Source organism: Watersipora subatra, chromosome 8, assembly GCF_963576615.1.
Source record: "Watersipora subatra chromosome 8, tzWatSuba1.1, whole genome shotgun sequence".
In the NCBI taxonomy this organism is placed as follows: Eukaryota; Metazoa; Bryozoa; class Gymnolaemata; order Cheilostomatida; family Watersiporidae; genus Watersipora; species Watersipora subatra.
In genome coordinates this window covers 49,412,068-49,428,398 of record NC_088715.1, presented here as the reverse complement: position 1 = coordinate 49,428,398, position 16,331 = coordinate 49,412,068, and the positions used below count along the sequence as shown (strand labels likewise).

The 16,331-nt window shown below is 39.6% G+C and overlaps 1 pseudogene; it reads left to right on the top strand.

The window, feature by feature from the left end:
- Positions 1-1,333: 1,333 nt before the first annotated feature.
- LOC137402661 (uncharacterized) lies at positions 1,334-3,051 on the top strand (annotated as a pseudogene).
- Positions 3,052-16,331: the final 13,280 nt, after the last annotated feature.

Here is a 16,331-nt window from a genome sequence, read left to right as displayed (position 1 = left end):
TAGCCCTTTTGTGCTACTTCATTTTCAAAAAGGCCTCAAGCCAAAAATCAGAAGAAGCGTTCTAGATTTGGCAGGAAAATCTCTGGCTGAGCTTTTGCAAGTCGCTACTAGTTTCGAATCAGGACTGTATTCCAGCGAAACAGTAAGAGGGGATGTGGCCGCTAATTATCAACTAAACACGAACAGTAACCAAAAGCATGGGCCTGACTGAGTTCCACCTAAAAATCATAGATTCGACAGGCGAAGAGAGACAAAACGCCAGTGCATTTGATGTGGCAGTGAAAATCACATTTCTTTCCAGTGTCATGCCCCAGGAAAAGACATAATGCGAAACGAAGAGGTTTTTACGACAGTCCCAATACTAGATCGGAAAACAGATTTGATGAGAAAAATCAGACAGCGCTAATTGGCAACAACATGGTAATAACTTACCGACACATTCAAATCCAGTTCAACAGCCACAAATGTCTGGTCAAATTTCATTCCACTAACCAAGTCTCTTTTGTTGCTTCCAGCAGTAATAATCCCGATGAGGTTTCTGCTGAAATTAAAGCAGAACATATCTATAATTGTACCATTTTTGCATCCTCTGCGCACGTCGTATTTGAAGCCAGTAAAAATGAAATAGAATCTCAATACGAAATTACTTGTTTTGCGGATGCAGAAGACACAGCAATGCCTGAGTTTCCCAAGTTTGACGGCCTCAGTGCTGCAGAAACAGTCATGGTTGAAGTGGTTCATAGCGAGGTGCTTAGCATTGACATGGTAATTGATGAGAAAGCTGCTAATGCTGAAACCCCTCTAAGCAACTCGCATGAGGCAGCTGAGCCACTTGTTGTTTAAATTCTGGAGAGCAATGTAGAGCTTGAGGAGCCAACAGCATTTAATGTTTTTCATAACGACAAAGCTCTCAACCGTGTGCATGTTGTAACATGAGTATGTCGCTGTATCAGTGTGCACGGAAAAACCCCTATGCCTTAAGCAAGGGAATTCCCTAACTAAGCAATCAACAGAGTTCATTCATGCGTACCAAGCTCATCCAAAAGTTTCCAGTAGAAAGCTCTCACTAGTTTGTTTAATTGGCATATTGTGTCATAGCATTTGTAAATGCACAAACACGAATGATCTGCAAAACAGGCCATACGACTGCTAGGTTCTTGTTGCCGTCATTGTCGCCATGTATACTACGTGACACAACTGCTTCTGAATCGATGATTGAGAAACTTTATGAGAATCATGTAGAGAAGCAAACCGTTGAAGCTCGATTTTTTGAACTATTACTAATTTGTACTTTTGAAATGAGAAACAAGAGCGTTTGCAGCCAGCATCACAAATGCATGCAGATGGACACCGCAACCAACGAGCAATATGCCACGCAAAGCCAGCATATCTAAGTAATACCAGAAACTATACCAAACCCATAAGTGAGAGGTCAACACACCGTCACATTGCAGAGTACAACAGTGAGGTGGGAGAAATCTCTGCCAAGATCGATCAGGTCAACAACAAGATCGCCATCACTCTATGTACTACTCATGAAACTTTGCAATCAGAAGCATGAATATAGCGGAAAACTTGTGTTTATCAATGCTTCGGGGGATAGGATCGATATGCCTGCTGGCGGATTACCCCTGGGATGCCTAATTATGTCCTCTGAGTCTAAGAGCGCATTACTCTGGCATTGAATCTGTACCTAAAAATCATACCAGAAGATGCTTTTTTTGGCCATGGCAAACTTGGCCTTCGTGTTTTCTTTTCTGATGACAGTGAGGGGTAGAGGCAGAGCCTGGCAGCTGTGTTTCCCGAAGCCCCACTAATTTTATGTGTTCCACTTGCTGCAGGCAGTGTGGAAATTCCTGTAGGAAGGCAAGAATAACATAGGGAAGGAGCACAGACCCCAGCTGCTCTTTGCTGTTAAAGAGATGACATTCGCCATGTCTGAAGATGCTCTGGATGAAGCAGATGAAGAGTTTCACGATAGTGAGGTCGCATGCCTCTACCAAAACTTCTTAGCGCACGTCGAGAAGTTCCATAATCGCCATCAAACATGCATTGTTTGCTATCGTCGCGATTGGCCCCCTCGGGGAAATAACACCAATAATTATGCTGAGGCGGTGATAAGGGTTTTTAAAGACCAAATCTTGGTAAAAGTGAGAACCTACAACATCGTTCAACTATTCGACTTTCTTGTTACTCGCGACCTCTGCTACTACGGGCGTAGACTCAGACTTGGCCAATGGGCGCGTGAATGTCAACGTTTCAAGTACCTTCCTGGTGGGTCAAAAATTCCAGTCACCAGCATCACCAAGACTGGCACCCATAACTGCGAGGTGATGGGTGAGATGAAAGTGGAAACAGAGAACAATGTGGATATTGAAATTGGTGTCTGCACATGCATTGCAGGAATGTATGACGCTCCTTGCAAGCACCAGTATGCTGTTGTGCGGCATTTCAATGCTACTTCACTCAATTTCTTGCCCCTGAGAAACCGTCGCTTGCAGGAACACATGCCGCTTCTGACAACTGGTCAGGAGAATGTGAGACCAGGTTGGTTCACATGTCTACCAATTAAAAACTTGCCACAAGAGGTAGAAGACCAGATGGGGAATCTGAAAGATGATGTTGTTGAATTTGAGTGCCCTTCCATTGCTTCAGTTGCAGCTGCATCCAGCTCCAATGCGGCTGTAAAGTCTTTGAATGGTCAAATGATGCTGCAGAAGAAATTTGATCTGAGGGGCAGTGGTTCGTTAAAGTCAAACGCTGATGGAGGTGAACCAGACTAATAAACCAGCCTTTTGGAAGTTGCTGTAATCAAATTTACAAGCTAGGTGATTGAAATGCTCAGGCATAATCCAGAAGAACTTGGTGAACCTGTTGAAGCCCTTGTGAAGCAGTTCAACCCTTTGAAAACAAATGCTGCTCTTGTTGGTGCCCTGACGACCTTCGGGAAATTCACAGGTGCTTCCCTAGATACAGCTTCTTCAAAGAAAAAACGGTCAAAGAAAGGGAGTGGCCATCAAAGTTCAGCTAAAACTTTTTACGATGAAATAATACGTAGATACGGGGCACCTAGAGCACGTGTAACAGATCATGGCCAAAATTTTATGTCTTCATAAATTAGTCAGCTTTGTAAACTTTCAAATAAAAAATGTCAACACATCAGCATATCATCCACAAACTAATTTTGCTTGTGAAAAGATGAACTCGACTATCCTCACACAACTGAGGGCTATGGCCGATACAAATCAGACTAACTGACCAAGGCTCTTACCTAGCATTATGGCTGCTTATTGGGCTACTCCTGCAACATCGTCCATATTATTCTCTCCAGGTTACTTGATGTTTGGTAGAGACTTGAACTTTCCGGTTTACAATGAGTTACTTCCTGTTTCACCACGTTGTCCAGACTACACCGCATACATGAATGGTCCTTTGCCTGACCTAGGCTGTGTTCATGAAATAGCAGAATCGAACCTAGTTTCTGCTCAAAAATCTTACAAGTCTAACTTTGATCAAAGAAACAAAGCTGATTTGACTAAATTTGCTCCAGGTGATCGTGTATGGATGTACTGTGCAAAAACTGCAACAGGACTTAGCCCTAAACTATGTGAGAAATGATAGGATCATACATGATTATCTGAAAAAACACTGCATACACAAATCACACATACATGCTGCGTAGGTGTAATGAAAGGAAACTGCTCAGAATAGATTAAATGCATGTCGTCTTAACGCGATAAGATGGTGACCGTCTTGTGCCAAGTGTAAACTTGGATGGGCCAGTAAACTATGAAAAGTTTGACACTGAACAGCCGGGAACTAGAGAGGCAACTTTACAGACTGATGCTACAGATAGTAGCACAGCTATTGACACTCCCAAACCAGTTGTCGCAGGAAGCCCTGCAACTCAAACTGACTCTAACTTATATATATAGTTGACCGGCTCTTAGATACCTTTGTAAAAAAGGGTATGAGATGTTTAAAAAAATGAAAATATTTTAGTGACCGCTCATGGGAGCCAGCAAAAAATACTCTCAATTCTTTGATAGCTGAGTTTTTTTCGTGAGAAAGGGAGTAGGAAATAGTAGGTAATTAGGTAGATTAGATAGTAGTGTAGATACAGTAGTTAGTAGTAGCAGCATATTATGCTTGTTTGACAATGTTTGGTGAATGTTGGAAAGCATGGTGTCTGAGAAGTGACTTTGGAATTATCTTATGTTTGATTATGCTTATATGTAAATTATCATGTACTCGATTTATTAGTTTGCATAGGTAGTCAACATTTATATTTGTAGAAATGGACACACTTGTAAATCTTGTTTTGATAGAGAATAAGTAGCTTGTAGATAGGCAGTAGGATAAGGCATGTGAATGCTGAATAGTGTATCATGTTTATGAATGAGGTTAACTCAACTGATGAAATAAAAATAGGCCGTCATCATGTAGGACCAAAGGAAATGTGTGTGGTTAAATAGTTAAATTAATTGGTTAGAAGTATACTAGCTAGCCAGCATGAATGTTTAAAAAAGATGTGTGTGGTTAATTAAGATACAATTAGTTGAATTTACTGTGATCGTGGTTAGCCATGTAATTCACAGATGGCCACATTACCTTGTTAGGGTTAACGAAGCACCCCCTTTACACACTGTGGTTTAGATTGCTTTGGTCCTTTTTTAGTTAAGGATGATAGAAAAGAGCAAAAGCACTATGGCTTGATTGTTACATATATGGCTTCAAGAGCGGTCAATATTGAGCTACTTGAAGACATGTCATCTGACAAATTCATAAACGCTATACGAGCTATAACTGCCATCCGAGAACCAATCCAATCTATACGGTGTGATCAGGGCAATAACTTTACTGGTGCATCAAAAAAGCTTCAAGGTAACTTACTGAGCAGTATGAGCATCACAATGAAATTTAACCCTCATTCAAGCAACATGGTAGGTGTCTGGGAACGCCCAATACGCTCCATCAGAAACATTCTAAAGGGCTTTGAGCGCCAGCATGGTGGGAGGGTTAGTACAGCCTTACTCAAAATAATCTTCTATAAGATTATGGCTATCATTAACTGCTGACCACTAACCACAGTGTGCAGTGATCATCTTCCTCTAACCCCAAACATGTTACTAACAATGAAGTCAAATGTGGTGCTTCCACCACCTAGGGACTTTTCATATGCTGATGTCTACTCTAGCAAGCGCTAGAGAGATGTACAGCATATGGCTAATGAATTTTGGAAACGCTGGCGCAAGCATTACCTTCTAGACTTACAATCACGTGAAAAATGGCCAAACGAAACTCCAGAAATCAATGTAGGTGACATAGTCATTATGTGAAGAATGGCATGTGTTACTGAATGTTTCAAGTCTCATGATAAATAAGTACAGTCCGTAAAACTTCTTGTTGCCAGCAAACAATACCCTATAGATAAAAACAAAATACAATATCTGATTCGACCTGTATCAAAATTAGTTACACTGGTAAGAGCATAGCAAGATTAGTAGATTGGTATAAGATGACACCGGGTGAAATTTCAGGTGGAAGTGTAGGATCAGCATTGGCGAAACCTCACCACTTCAGTTTTGGTGCATTATGACCATGTGAAATTGTCGAACCCTCGAATATATATGTCTGCTAAGCATCAATTACTGCTTTATTATTATATCTACATACACATACTCTATACATATCAAATACAAGTTTTGGAATCAAGTTATTACGGAATCCCCAGAAGGTCGTTCAAGGTAACAATGATTACTTTTATTTCACATATTATTTTTGTGTTTTATCATTTACTACTCTCGAGTCTAATGTTACTATTAATGCATTTATTTTATGTTGTTCAATAAATCTCATAAGCAGACATCAATTTGAATTCCTTTGAATATCTGGGGGTGAAGCCGTAACATTATTATAATGTACTCGATTTATTAGTTTGCATAAGTAGTCAACATTTATATTAGTAGAATTGGACACACTTCTAAATCTTGTTTTTCATAGAGAAAAAGTAGCTTGTGGACAGGCAGTAGGAAAAAGCATGTGAATACTGAGCTGTGTAGTATGGTTAGCTCGCCAGCATGAATGTTTAAAAATATGCGTGCGGCTAAGTAATTAAGATATAATTAGTTGAATTTACTGTGACAGATTTGTCCTAAGCCTTGATTCAAGTTATGAGTTGTCTAGTCATGCAGGGTAGCGACCTGTCGTCCATTGATACTGGGATTGAATGGCTTGCTTTGGATTAGTCATATGGGCGCTTTGGACTGATCACATGGGGTGCCTGTGTGACGGGAGGTGCTGTTGGTGACTTGCTGGGGGGGGGGGGGGATGGAGTGTTGGTTCGCCCGCTGGACGGGGTTTCTCCTGTTGGCTTGCCTGAGTTATGCTCAAATGTGGCGGGTTGGGGATTGTCAAAGTGTGGTCAACGTGACAAATGCATTAGAAGCCATGATGTACACTAGAGGCCATGATGTACAAAAATTTTGAATTTTTGTCAAATTTTCCTAAATTGCAGATTTATGAAGCACTGTAAGCAGTAGAACGTGCTCTTTCAACAGGTATGCTTTTATTGACAGAAACTAATGTAAACTATACAAATGAGCCTTTTATTGCGACCCTGTAATAAATCAAACCGCAAGAATGCAACCCTTACGACCTCTTTATTTGCATAATAAATGGCTCCTTATCGGCCGATATCAACTGAAATCTATATACAAAGCGAAAGCTCAACACGTGATCTTTTCAATCGTACTGATAATATTCACTTTCAATCAACCAATAACGAGTGAGAGCCTTTTTATTCCCGCCAAAAGGATAACCTTGAAGCAAATAAAACCTGCTGGTTTGATTTGCGTCGGAGCTGCTTTTTTCTTATCAAATGAAATCAACGCATAATTGAAATTGACCAATGAAATGCCGCGGTGACGTAGTAACGATTGTAAACATTGCGAAGCCATTGTTGAGCTCATTCCTTTTGTCTCTGACCGAAGACTCAACCACACGCGTTTCGAAAACTCTCACACATTATTCACTCTCTCTTCTCACTCACTTATTACTCACTCTCACATTATTACAAGATGGCAACGAGATATACACCCAGTTCATACGGCAAGAAGAAAAGAAAGGATTCTTTCAATCTAAAAAGACTGCTGATGATGTTAGTATTATCGTCTCGCTATTTTTGATTTATTTCGATTCAATTTTTAGTCGCTATGACTAGTTTTAATTAGTTACTAAATATCTTTTTAGCTTCTATTTATTTCATTAGGCTAAACCAAAAAATTTAACAGTATCAATTATAAAATGTTGGTCATGTATCATAATACCTAGTTGGTGTTATGCTATTCGCTGCGAAGCATTCGTGTTGAGGATTTCCTATTAGCCCTTCTATCAGTGGTAAAGTTAGCTATGGTGCTTCAGTATGCTGTTTATGTTGTATGCATCGCAGAATATGAACCCAAGATAAATATGAAATCTCAGCAAATAATTATCTGTAACCAATAATTCCTAAGCATCATAAATTATTTTTTATTTGTAGAAAATTGATGCTGCCACAACACCGCCGAGCTCATATCTTCTTACATCAGCACCATCAACATCTCATGCTTCAGTTTGTGCTGATGCAGATTCTGCTGCTGCTTCAGATTCTGCTGCTGCTACAGATTATGTTGCTGTTCCAGTTTCTGCGTCCAAGCGCAAGCTGGAGACATTCAGGAAGTATTCTGCTAGCGACCCTATCTTTGCTGGTGCCGACATTCCTTCTGGTGATGCTGCCGCAAGCAATGTCTGTGCAAGCAGCTATAGGGTAGTTAGTTTGGAATTTTTAAATAGCTTAGTATCTTGTATAGTTTGTTACGGCTGTTCTAGTAGGAATGTAGGGTTAGTTGAGAGCGCTAATGTCTATGGCATGTCTAGTTTATTTGAAGTAGTTTGTCGTGATTGTGAGACCACGATTATGTCGCAGCACACATCGCCGAGTGTGGTAAATGGTAGGGCTTACGATATCAATGATAGGTTTGTTTATTCCTGTAAGAGTAACGGGGTAGGATACGAACAGGCGTGTAGTTTTATTGCAGATCTAAATATACCTCAGCCTATTGCTTCTCGTGCATACTACACTAAGTTAGATAAGTTAGCTACTGCATGCACTACAGCTTTAGAGGATCACTTTAGAATCATTAGGAATATTGTAAAGGAAGAGCACCTGAAGCTTGCGGAACGTAGGACTGATGTTAATGTAGATACTGTAGATATAGCTGTAAGTTATGACGGTACATGGCAGAAGCGTGGACATAGTTCACACAATGGTGTATTTGTTGCTATAGATGTTCTTACTGGATATGTTGTAGATTTTGAAGTGATGTCAAACTACTGCCAGGTGTGTGAGAAAGGACCAAAGAAAGAGGACAGCGATTACAACGAGTTCTGGAAGAAACACCAAGATGATTGCCAGAAGAACCATGACGGCTCGAGCGGTGCTATGGAGAGAGACGCAGCAAAGATCATCTGGCAGAGATCTACAACAGGGCCTTTATGATATACTGTTTTTCTTGGTGATGGTGACAGTGTAGCGTATGATGCGGTGCGTAGGCTGAACGTGTACGGTGATGTCAGTGTCAAGAAGGAAGAGTGTATAAATCATGTTGCTAAGCGTTTGACGACTCACTTGAACAACCTCAAAGCTTCCTATAGCAAGACGTCGACGCCTATTTCCGGTAAAGGCAAGCTTACAGAAGCCTTGATGCGAGATTTGCAGTTTTATTATCGCAACGCCATTACTCAGAATCCGGGCGACATTGAAGCCATGAAAAAAGCAATTTTGGCCGCGCCGTATCACATCACGTCTGATGACGCGCATCCGCAGCATGATTATTGCCCTCGTGATAGCTGGTGCTGCTTTAAAAATCCCAGCATGTTGCCTTCGAAACCTGACTTGCCGAATGCGATGTTGAGTATGATCTTGCCGGTGTACGAGCGATTGTCAGATGAGCGATTGTTGGAGCGGTGTGCGAATGTGACTACGCAGAATGCGAATGAATGCTTGAATGGAGAAATCTGGCGACGTTGCTCGAAGACTCAGTGGTGTGGTAAACGTGTTGTGACAGTGGGTGCGACGATGGCTGTGATGGTCTTCAATGGTGGTAGAACTGAAGTATTTAGGGTACAAAAGTATTTTGGTTTGCTTTTAGGCGAGAAGTCATTACATCATGCAAAAGCCAAAGATGAGGACAGATTGAAGAGAAAGATCGTCAGTAGCAGCCAGAGGAAGTCGACAGTACGTCGCAGAACTACTGAACAACAAAGACAGCGACATAAAGAAGGGGTAACCTATGCGGCTGGAAGATTTGGTGCCCAATTCAGAGGTATAGCGAAATGCTAGTTAGAGTATTATACATAGTAGTATTCAATAGTAGTTAGACAGAAGTATTTAGAATGCAAACATATTTTGGTTTGGTTGTAGGTAAGAAGAAATAGTTGCATGCAAGATGAGCAGAGATTGAAGAGGAGCATCAGTAAATACAGAATAAGTCAAGATCGTGGTAAAGTTTACTTTCTCCTGCAAGTCATTAGCTTTTTCCTTTTGAAAGATTCAAGGAAAAAGCCAATTGCTTGTAGCAGTAAGTCAACAGCATGTCGCAGAACTACTGAGCAACCGAGACAGCGGCATAAAGAGCAGAAGTTGAAGAGGGAATCGGTAAGGTTTACTTTCTTTCACAGTGGCTCAGTTTCATACTCTTGAAAAGGTTGAGTAGCGAATTGGCTTACTGCTGAAGTAAGTCAACAGCAACTACAAACAAGCAGTTGAAGATAGGATTGGTAAGGTTGACTTTCTCTTGCAGCTGGTTGGGAACATTCTCTAGAAAGAGTTGAGAAACTTTGCTTGCTTGCCTGAAATCAGTACCTTTTTGTTATTCTGTAAATCATCTGTCGCAGTTTTGTCATATCGATCGGTATCATTTTATTTGCTCAAAAATTAGTTTTGTAATCGATATCAAAATTCTGTTTCGATGACTTTTAGAAGCACATTCTGAGCTTCAATTTGACACCAAGAACAAGCATTTTGGTGTAGCAGCTGATTCACAAAATCTAAATGGGTGGAGCTCTAAAACTTTTTATTGATGGCCATATCTCTAAAACTGCTGCATCAAACACAATGATTTTTAGGTGGTTAATCTTGAAAACTACTGCATCAAACACAATGATTCTTTGTGTGGTTAATAAGTACCTATCTTCTAAACAGTGTGCAAAATTTCCGCTCTCTATGTCCATTTTGAGCCAAAAGAGGCTTTAGACTGGATGACCGACTTTCAAAGTCGTTTTTCTCAGAATGGCTTTTTCTGGGATTCCAGGTGCTACACAAGACGATAAAAAGAAGAAGAAATGATATATTGTCATGAGATTTTGCTTGCATATTTAAAATCTTGTGTAGAAAAAAGTGGTCGAAACAGATTTTGGCTAAAACCATTACCCGTCTTGTTATTCTGTAAATCATCTGTCGCAGTTGTGTCATATCGATCGGTATAATTTTTTTTGCTCAAAAATTAGTTTTGTAATCGATATCAAAATTCTGTTTCGATGACTTTTAGAAGCACATTCCGAGCTTCAATTTGACACCAAGAAAAAGCATTTTGGTGTAGCAGCTGATTCACAAAATCTGAATGGGTAGACCTTTAAAATTTTTTATTGATGGCCATATCTCTAAAACTACTGCATCAAACAATGATTTTTTGTGTGGTTAATAAGTACCTAGCTTCCAAACAGTGTGCAAAATTTCAGCTCTCTATGTCCATTTTTAGCGAAAAAGGGTCTTAAGGTGTCAGGTTGCCTTATTAATAAGTTAATTGCCCATGACATTTATTAGCATAGTTTTTTAAATCTTTTACAAGACATATTGTTTCGTGTTATTCTGAACATAAATAGAAAATGCAAATATCACGACTATTATAATAATTGACCTCTTTGTGTTTTACTGAAATTTATTTGTAATTAAAAGATAGAGGCAGTTGGGCTCTGGATGTAAAGCAATAAAAATGCTTACATTAATTAGCAAGACACATCCATACACTACTATAGGCCTACACTACAGAAGATACACAAATATAACGATCTTACAACAAATCTATGAAGCGACATCAAATATCTTATCCCAACCTCCTTGATATGGGAGTTGATAACACAGAGCTAACTTCTTAGCGGCTGACAGGGAGCAGTGACTGTGGACTAACAGAAAAAACGTAGCTGTGTGTGTGACGAGCAGGACTGTCTGGGCTTCGTCTTTCGCTACTCTGGCGTCGTAGTGATTGGCACTCTAGGTACTAACAAATAATAAAAAGGCTAATGCTACATATATTCTTGCTACCAGGTGTGTGATGAGTGTGTAAATCTCTGTCATTCCATCTGCAGCCTTTACACAAGTACACTGACACCTTCGTTGCGACCGTGCCCACTAAGTGCACAGATTGTGGACAGTTTAGTTGTACCATCTGTCAGTGCCCTTACACTAGGTTGGTCATGCTCTCCCTCCATCTGCGGAGGAGTCATGCAAAAAGGAACATCTGGAACCAAAGTTTTGATGAGCACGTCTAACCAAGAAGCTTTGAAAAATAGATGCAAGAAAACTTTCAGCTCGAGCTGGAGCACATGAACTCGATGATGATAGCAAATGCGCAAAAAACCGCTACATGGCAACAAAATTTTTTATCTACTGTTGTACTGGATGTCTTGTGGAACAAGTGCTACTTCTCTAGCAGATATGAAACACAGAAGATGAAGTCATTAAAGAGTTCTACAGAATTGTCATTGAGCAGTGACTGACAGAAATTGTTTGATCATTTAAAGATCCAACTAGTTACGTAAGCTCTATTAGAGAAGCCAAAGTACATTGTATCATTGGGTCATCCAATCCTCTTCGACAAATGATGGAAGTTGCAAAAAAGAGGTAGTAAACTCCATTATTGAACTAAAAACTAGTATCACACTGTGAAGAGATACTAAAATCTCTGAATGTTATAGAGCAAGCCGTCAAGTCGAAGTAAGTTACCAGTTGACTAGTTGTATTCGTATCAATAATCTTCCAACATACAAAGGAACTACTACCGACATTTATTTTAAAGGCTATTCAAAACGTTTTAAGATTAAGAGTTGTTTATTAACGTGAAATAGGCAAATACATGAATATTCTAAAATTATAAGATGAATCGATATATGTAATAACCTGATAAAACACTAAAAAACCTTTTACGAATTACTGTATTACTGATTGTTTTCACAAATAATTTAGGTTTTGAAGTATTGTTTGCTTAGTTATTTTGAAAATACATTTTATTGACAAAATACCCTAACAGTAAAATGAAAACCTATTAAGGTTGCGCCGTTGGGAGCTATTTTTATGTCACTACTGTCTTTATTTTCTAACTTGTGCACTTTTATCACTTTATATTTTCTTCTACAAACAAAAAGCAAAATTCAAGTATTATCTTTAAAATTACGCAAAACTTTATTACGTAAAACTAGCGCGATTTCTGTTAGACTTGTCTGATTCTTTTTGTGGATTTCACTCTATGTGATTATTTCTAGTCAAATAACAAGGTTTCTCTTTCAGAGGCATTGTTTTTGTGAATTTGAATATGCAGTTGCAAACATGACTTGAGGTTCTAAAGCTCACACCATCACATTTACTTGCATGAATTATTACGAACCACAAAAACCATACTCACTGTGCCCCAACTTTGAACCTGCCAGCTTGCCAATAGAGCTGTTTAGAGAGCTTTAACAATGAATGCATTGTAATCGTTTGTATTATACATTACAAAACTAAACCAACCAAATGACACACTTCAAATAAACTTCATGATAAACACTTAAAAGAATACTTAACTACTTAGCTGAAAATTGTGTCATGGTTCATCATTGAAGCACATACAACAGACAAAATCTAGATTAATTTCAAGTAACTTGAGTGTTGTCTTAAGGTAGGGCCACACGAGACAAAATTCTCACGAAATCGGCGAAATTTGGACGAAACGATTCGGACGAATTCGTCCATCGTTGGTTGCGCACGATGAACGAATCCTGAATTGGACGAAACGTCAGAAATTCCTATGAATCGTTGTTTGATTGGTCGGTTGAAAAGGTTAGTTGAATGTTGAATGTCATTTTTTTTGGCGCCTATCCAGAAAAAAATAAGAGTGAAAGATTTCATCTGTTTTGAAGAGAGAGATTTGATTTTGCGTTTAAAATGGGAGACAACCTTCTGGAACTGTTTATAGACTTGGTAAGGGAGAGAAAAGTTTTATGGTGCAAACGAGAGAACGGCTATAAGGACTCAAGAGGGGTGAAACTGAACAATTTTAAGGACATTGTCAGTGAATTGGAGAGGCTTTTCCAAAGTCCAGTTTACTGGTATGTTTATTTATTTCTAGTAGTAGGTAGTTGCTAGCTAGTAGTTTGGTAGCTAGCTAGTAGTTTGGTAGCTAGCTAGTAGTGTGGTAGCTAGTACTACTGATATCATTGGGTTTCGGGTCATGCTTGTTTTGGACTGAATTTTTTTTTATCTGAGAGAGAGTAGATCATCTCAACAATTGTATCAATCAATCAATTACTTCAGTCTCAGTCATGTTGTCTTGTTCCACATATTCTACTGCTGCTACTCTCTACATGTACACATAAAGTTAATTAAGTTTGTTCTTTGTTTGCAGTCGATATGGCGATGAAGAAATGGACCAACCTTAGGGGCACTTTTAACAGCAACAGAAGGGCGTATGATGCAGCTTGTGCAAGTGGGGCAGCAGCAGTCTAAGAGCCGCAGTGGAAGTGGTGGCGACTTTTTAAATGGCTACTCACAGCTCATCGAGAGCAGGCGTAAGTTGGCTTTTAAAATGTTTTTGCATACAAATACTGATTTGTTGGAATACTAACTGGTTAGTTACTAGTAATTTATTCTACTAGACTTCATAGCTGTGGTGTTGGCATTGGCAGTTTTACCAGAAAATTGAAAACATCTATGTATGTGTGTGGAACAGATTAAATAATTCATTTCAGTTTTTTTTTCAGAACTACTTTTTCCACCAACATACCACCTCCCTCACAAGCCTGCGCACCCTGTCCATTGTCACCTGCTAGACCATCTTCTCCAGTTCCTGCATGCATCACACCGGTCGTCCGGCCAACCGCTGAAGCCCATGCACATGCGTCTACACCTGCTCGACCACCAGCAGCTATCCCACCAACTCCACCGACACTACCACCCACTGAACCACAGACGAGCAAAAAGGCATCCCAAGGCATCCCGAGGCATCAAGCGCAAAAAGATCATTGAAGACCATTCCATAGACATTAAGCTGGAGTCCATAAATGACCAGATCAGAGAACTGAGTAGACCCGCCCCAAAATCAGAACGTCAGCTGTTTGCGGACTCGATTGTGCATGGACTCGAGCGACTCACACCCTACCAATTCGCAGTTGCCAAGAATAGAATTAATAACATGTTGTTTGAGTTGGAGTATACAGAGCCTGTCCCGCGACCAAGTAGCTCTCTCACAGACAGACCTCCCAGCTCCATGTCGTCCGTGTCGTCTCGGAGTACTGACAGGCCCACGAACGAGAGACGAGATACACCAACGTTCACAGAGATGTTGTCGCCCTCCTGGGATGATTCCTGGCACTAGATTAGCTACAAGTATCTTTCTGTTTGTTTCATCATAATACACATATTGTATTTTATTCCTGCTTATCTGTGTTTTTATCATAATATTATCTGCGTGTATTTTTTATTAATTTTTTTGAGCGAACAATCAATCCAGAATCTCTCATCAGTTCGATATTTTTGTACAATCTAAAAATAATATTTGCTGACTTGCCAATCTTGTTTAGCCGATCAGAATTTATTTTATCAATCAGAATAAATACATTTGGACATAGCGTTGAAAAAAATATTTGGAACTAAAATTTCTAATCTACATGAACTTAAAGCATTGATCTTAAATCAAAAATCAAATCCCCGTTAATTCTGTAAAACGTAAAACAAACTATGACTAGTAGAGTTCCGAGCAGAGTGGTTGACATTGGTTCGTTTACCTTTGGTTAATATGGGCATCTTGCCTTGGGACCGAGCCCTGTGGGCTTGAAAGATACTGCACAAGTCTGTCTCTGATTCCTGCTGCCTCTGCAGTCACACCTCTTAGTCAAAGTTCTCAGGTGATATTCTTAGGCATTTTATGTGTCTTCTTGAATCCTCATCGTCTCTCAACTCCTTGATCAGATTTGCATAAAATTCCAGTTGATCTCTTTTGTTTTTGTTGTACTCTGGTTGTACTATCGAATGTGCTATTGTAGATAAAACTATATTGACCGCACTGAAGTCATTGAGACACCGTAAAAAGACTTACATCCAGACCCAGAAAGGGAATTGGGATCTACACAGAGAGGAGATTGGGAGATTGTTTGCAAATGGAATGAGAGTGCAAAAAAATGAGAGTTGGTGAGCATAGCTGTGTTATTCCGTTATTTAAGATGATAAAGAATATGTCGAACATATAGATAACCAATTCAGAAGATAATGAAAGGCGATTATGTTTTTCATTTTTCATTTAATTTTACAGATGATCGTCAGTCTGCCATTCATCAAGTTTGCCCAGACTGCAATGGAACTGTGTTCTGTCCACCTGGTAGATATGAGATGGTTAGAATTATTTCTTTTGAAGGTATGTTGTCAACTGAATTGATTAGTTATACTAGCAAAGGTTCGCTCTATTTGCACTAGGTAACCTGTATTAGTATCGGCTACCCTAGGTTAGCTGTACTAACATAGGCTACCCTAAGTTACTTGTACTAACATAGGCTACTCTAGGTTAGTTGTACTAGAATAGGCTAATGTTTTTAGTGTTTGTAAAAACTGAACTAATTCTTCAGGGATGGCCAGCCAAAAAATAGACGTTATGGTCTGTAAAGCATGTTCGTGGTCTTCTTGGCGGGAGCCTCAATAGCTGGTCCAGTATGGACTTTGGCCTGTTGACGTTGAGGGAAGAGCCTTCTTCAACTTTAGTTTTCTTCTAAGTGCTTCAATCCTGCAGCACTTCTTACCATCTCTCAGCCTTAAAAGTCTGTTGGATTTAGGCAGCTTTATCCCATCCTTGGATGGCGAGGTATTACATCTGATCTTTATGTTCACAGTGGATGTTAGTGATATCATCATTATATAACGTCACGAGTGTCGAGCTATATAGTCGGCCAACTTGCGCAATGCCGCATTTGTCATTAAGCAAGGAACCAATTAGCAAAAAAACTAGTCTTTTGTGACATTTCTTTGAATGTTCCATTAGCTTTGAAAG